The sequence below is a fragment of the Phoca vitulina genome, unplaced genomic scaffold (genome assembly GCF_004348235.1).
Source record: "Phoca vitulina isolate PV1807 unplaced genomic scaffold, GSC_HSeal_1.0 scaffold12, whole genome shotgun sequence".
Classification (NCBI taxonomy): domain Eukaryota; kingdom Metazoa; phylum Chordata; class Mammalia; order Carnivora; family Phocidae; genus Phoca; species Phoca vitulina.
This window is the reverse complement of record NW_022589715.1, coordinates 33,279,612-33,285,596: the sequence shown is the minus strand read 5'-3', so window position 1 is coordinate 33,285,596 and position 5,985 is coordinate 33,279,612.

Here is a 5,985-nt window from a genome sequence, read left to right as displayed (position 1 = left end):
GGGCCATTTTCTCAGGGTTTTGTTTGTAGCAAGCAACCTTAAGGGGTGAAGTAACATCCCTCCCACCTCTACCTCCAGACAAATTACAGTCTTGTTTCCACCTACTGTGAAAGTTGCAACTCCCCCAATCTCAATTCTTCTCTTCTAACATAGGCCACTCCAGTGTGATGGTCCCTATGCATCCCCTCCATGGAACTCAGGGGACAAAGGGAACCAGCTCAAATGAACATCATGCAGACATTTCAGCTATGGCTTTCCATGAGTAACAGTCCTTTGTCTTTGACCCAGGATTCTCATGTTTTCTGTCAACATCCATGAAATTATGGCATGCTATCTCATGAACTTACAACAAGTGTAAAATCCTAGACCCTGCCCAGTTCTTAATAGAAGCTAGAAAAGCTGTCCTGGGCTTCTTCTCTCTTCTAGGAGTATGGTATAACTCATTTCACTTAAAATATTAGCAAGGGAAAAGGACCACAATTGAATCCTATTAAAAAAATTTTTTTTAAATAAGAGAACAAGAGAATAATAATGTCTCTTTGGACAATGAAGCACATGAGAAAAAAATACCCACAAAAGAAATGAAAACTATAGCCATCATATTTCAGAATGAGCTAAAAGAAAATGCTAAAAATTATAAGAGAAAATATTCATACACTGAGAAAAAAAATTTTTTTTTAAGATTTTATTTATTTATTTGACAGAGAGAGACAGCGAAAGAGGGAACACAAGCAGGGGGAGTGGGAGAGGGAGAGGCAGGCTTCCCGCGGAGAAGGGAGCCCGATGCGGGGCTCGATCCCAGGACCCTGGGATCATGACCTGAGCCGAAGGCAGACGCTTAACAACTGAGCCACCCAGGTGCCCCCAGTGAGAAAAATTTTGAAGTAAAATGATTTGAAAAAGATTTAAGGGGCGCCTGTGTGGCTCAGTCATTAAGCGTCTGCCTTCGGCTCAGGTCATTGTCCCAGGGTCCTGGGATCGAGCCCCGCATCAGGCTCCCTGCTCAGCGGGAAGCCTGCTTCTCCCTCTCCCACTCCCCCTGCTTGTGTTCCCTCTCTTGCTGTGTCTCTCTCTGTCAAATAAACAAAATCTTTAAAACAAAAAAAAAAGTAAAAACCCAGGAAAGATCAGAAGTAAATGAAAATAATCATTTCAAAAATGAAGGCTAGAGAGAATAAAACAAAAAAAAATAATGTGTTAAGGGGTGCCAGCTGGCTCAGTCAGAAGAGCATGGGACTCTTGATCTTGAGGGCGTGGGTTCAAGCCCCACGTTGGGTACAGAGATTACAAAAATAAATAAATAAATAAATAAATAAATAAATAAAAGGGCACACCATATACCTGGGGAAACTGGGTCAGGAGGCCAACATTGAGACACAATCTAGTAAAAGTACTGGACTTCAACAAAAAGAAAAACAAAAACTTTGGCTACACCAAGTCACTTACAAAGGCAAGAAAAATAAGATTTCTATCAAACCATATCATATTTTATGCCAGAAGACAATAGAGACATATTTAAGACACTTAATATGAGGTAAAGCTTTTATATCCAGCCAAACTGATTTTCAAATACAAAGACCCATAGACAAACAGTTATGAAGATGTTAAGGAATCAGGGACTATTCTCTCCATGAGCCCTTCCTAAGGAATCTACTAGAGAAGAGAGCTTCAGATAACCAGTGAGTGGAGAGATACTGGCATGAGGAATTGTAGCAATGTTCAGCAATGGTGGATTACATCACCAAATAAAATAATCATTAGATATCTCTTCCTGATGGAAATGTGCACCATCACCTATGAAATAATCTTGTCAAAAACACCAAATATGAATCTGATCAAGCCTAGATCTAACTACTAATTTACAGGAAATACAAAGAACAGAGGAACACATTAAATGACAAAATTTATAGTGGGATACTCAGCAGGACAAAGGACCTGGTCTCTTTAACAATAAAATTGCAAGAAAAAAGAGATATATTAAAAAGAGACTTCCAAGGGGCACCTGGGTGGCTCAGTCATTTGACCGTCGGACTTTTGGTTTTGACTCAAGTCATGATCTCAGGGTCATGAGATTGAGCCCGGTGTTGTGTTCCATGCTCAGTGGAGAGTCCGCCAGAAGCTTCTCTCCCTCTACCCCTTCCCCCACACACGTGTGTGCACACATTTGCACTCTGTCTCAAATAAATAAATCTTTTTTAAAAAAGAGACTTCAGAGGCATATTAACCAATTGCAATGTTTGGATCCTGATTCAAATAGACGGTATAAAATGTCTAAGACAATAGGTTAAATGTGAACACTAGTAGATAACTGGTATTAAGGAATTATTTTGTGTGTGTGTTAAGGTATGAGAATTGTGTAATGGGAAGATTTTTACCTTTTCAAGATATATACTGAAATATGTACACATGAAATATGACTATGATTTGCTTCAAAACAATTAGGGAGTAGTGGATGGGAGTACAGAGGAAATAATTGTGAGTTGATAATTATTGACATTGGGTGATGGGTATATGGGGTTCATTCACTCTGCTTTTGTATATGTCCAAAATATTTCATAATAAGGTTTTTTTTAGTACCAAGAAAAAGGTGTTTTTCTCTTTTCTTGATACCAGGACACTATAAATCCATGACTAGAAAATAGCTTCCAACAAGACTCATTTTATTTTTCTTTAATATATGTTAAAAAGGAAAAAACAAAACAAAAAACTAAGTCTTCCGCTGCCCACACCCAGACTGTTCCCAGAGGCAAATTCTGTTATCATTTTTTGGTATTACCACCTTTTCAGAGCTAAATATAAACATGCATATTATTCCTTGACTTTTGGCAGTTATAGAATAGACTTTACTATTTTTATTCTCAAATTTTTATCTCCTTCTCTTATTGAGATTCAGAACTTACTAAAGAGCACAAAGTCTTGGTTGTTACAGAAAGGACAAAAGTAGGGGATGGGGGAGTTGGGAAAGCTGGTCAAAAGGTACAAACTTTTGGGCACCTGGGTGGCTCAGATGGTTAAGCGTCTGCCTTCGGCTCAGGTCATGATCCCAGGGTCCTGGGATTGAGTCCCACATCGGGCTCCCTGCTCCTTGGGAGCCTGCTTCTCTCTCTCTCTCTCTCTCTGTCTCTCATGAATAAATAAATAAAATCTTAAAAAAAAAAAAAAGGTACAAACTTTTATAAATAAGTACTGGGGATATAATGTATATGGTGACTATAGTTAACACTACTATATGGTGTATTTGAAAGTTGCTAAGAGAGTAAATCCTAAAAGTTCTCAACACAAAGAAAAAAAACTTTTTTTTGGTATCCATATGAGATGATGTTAACTAAATTTATTGTGGTAGTTATTTCACAATATATGGACGTCATTATGCTATATACCTTAAATTTACAGAGTGCTCAATGTCAACTTTATTGCAATAAAACTGGAAAAAAAAAAACCCCAAAAGAAATAAGGAAAAAATAACTAGAGTAAGGGGGCGCCTGGGTGGCTCAGATGGTTAAGCATCTGCCTTCGGCTCAGGTCACTATCCCAGGACACTGGGATCGAGCCCCTCATCGGGCTCCCTGCTTGGCAGGGAGCCTGCTTCTCCCTCTCCCTCTAACATTCCCCATTTGTGCTCTCTCGCTCTCTCTGTCAAATAAATAAATAAAATCTTAAGAAAAAAATAACTGGAGTAAGTAGATACTCTAAATGTTAACATATCTGCTTTCATAGTTAGGAAATCTTAGAAACCATGGTTTTATTTTTTCATTTATTCAACCTATATTAGTTGCTAGACAGATTCTGAATATTGGGATTTTTTAAAAGTAGAATTTAAAAAACATACTGTATACTGGTTTTTTTTTCCCTCTGTAGAAACAAACAAAATTTCTTTTTTTTTTTAAGATTTTATTTCTTTATTTGACAGAGAGAGAGCACAAGCAGGGGGAGAGGCAGAGGCAGAGGGAGAAGCAGGTTTCCTGCTGAGCAGGGAGCCTGACATGGGGCTTGATCCCAGCACCCTGGAATCATGACCCGAGCCGAAGGCAGCCGCTTAACGACTGAGCCACCCAGGCACGCCACAAAAAAATTTCTATAAAAGTTATACCTATAATTTTTCCAAAGGATGATACAGATAAATTGGCCAACCACAGGCCACATCAGCACAACTTATAAACAAGAATTGAGAATGCCTAGAGCATGTAGGACAAAGTAATCACTTTCTTTAGACCATAATATATTGATAAAGCTTTATTGACCAAAACTTCATTTCACAAAACCTTGTTTCCTTCTAAAACAACCACCAAGAACACACATCTATACATAGTCATATGAAAGTTGAGAAGGGTAAAAAAAAAATTTTCCTTGAGCAGTAAGGCAATATTTTAAGGCTGATGATTTTTATGGCCTAGGTCTAAATGTTGAAATCTTTGCTACTCTCAAATTATTAGAAATAACTTAAAAATATTGTCCATGAAAATAATGCCTCTGAGGCATGTGAATTTGTTTTATTGTGTAGACTAAATAAATGGAATAAAAGTAATTTCTAAAATTTTCTATCATATACATACATATACTTATATGTGCATATGCAGTATACATAATATATATTTTGTATATACTATATATTATATGAATATAAAAATTTAGTATATATAAGTATATTAAAGTTATATTATATAAGTATATAATTATGTTATTATATATCTATATATATATATAATCACTTAATCCTCCATTACCCAGATGATTTCTTCTGAAGAAATATGTGTTTGAGGCCACTAGGTAACCCAGTAATATTTTTCTTATTTAAGGGGAAAGGAGCATAACCTTCTTCTTGATGCTAGGCTAATCATGAATAACAGACAATCCCATAAGTGAAAAGAATTATGGAGCCAATTCTGATGATACAAATGCACATTTTCAGTTACCTACCACCTGAGAACTATATTTACAGTTTGGGAGTGCCTGGGTGGCTCAGTCAGTTAAGCATCTGAATTCTGCTCAGATCATGATCTCGGGATCCTGGGATTGAGGCCCGCATGGGGCTCTGAACTCAACGGGGAGTCTGCTTCTCCCTCTCCCTCTGCCCCTCCCCCGCTCATGCTCTCTCTCTCTCTCTCTCTCTCTCTCTAATAAATAAATAAAATATTTTTTTTAAAAAGTGGTTCAAACATTATTTCTTTTTTTTTTTTCAAAGTTATCTATTTATTTAAGAGAAAGACAGGGAGAGAGCATGCGGGGGGGGGTGTGTGTGGAGGAAGGGCAGAGGGAGAGGAAGAGAGAGAATCTCAAGCGGACTCCCTGGTGAGTGTGGAGCCCTAAGCGGGGCTCGATCCCATGACCCTGAGATAATGACCTGAGCCGACTGAGTCACCAAAGTGCCTCCAAACATTATTTCTATTTTTTTTTTTTTAATTCTTTTGGCATGGCAGGCTGCTAGCACCAATGTCTTTTTTTTTTTTTTTTTAAGATTTTATTTATTTGTCAGGGAGAGAGCACAAACAGGGGGAGCGGCAGGCAGAGGCAGAGGGAGAAGCAGGCTCCCCGCAGAGCATGGCGAGCCCGATGCGGGGCTGGATCCCAGGACCCTGGGATCATGACCTGAGCCGAAGGCAGACGCTTAACGACTGAGCCACCCAGGCGCCCCAGGAATATTCTTTCTTCTGACACTAATCATTCGAATAGCCTAGTTTCCAAAGAGTTTTTTTCCATACATGATATCATCCAATCCTTCCTACAGCCACCCAAATAGTACTACTCCCATTTTTAGAGAAAAGAAAACTGAACATTGGTCCTGAAACCAAGTCCCACACTATTCCCATGGAACTGAGAAGGGACAGAATGAGGAGCAAATCCTTGGAAGCAAGTCATGTTTTTTTTTTTTTTTTTTTTTTAAAATTAAATCCTTGGAATTAATTTTTTTTTTTTTTTTTTTTTTTTTTTTAAATGTAAGTCAGATAATTTCTTTTTTTTTTTTTAATTTTTTTATTGTTAGCAAGT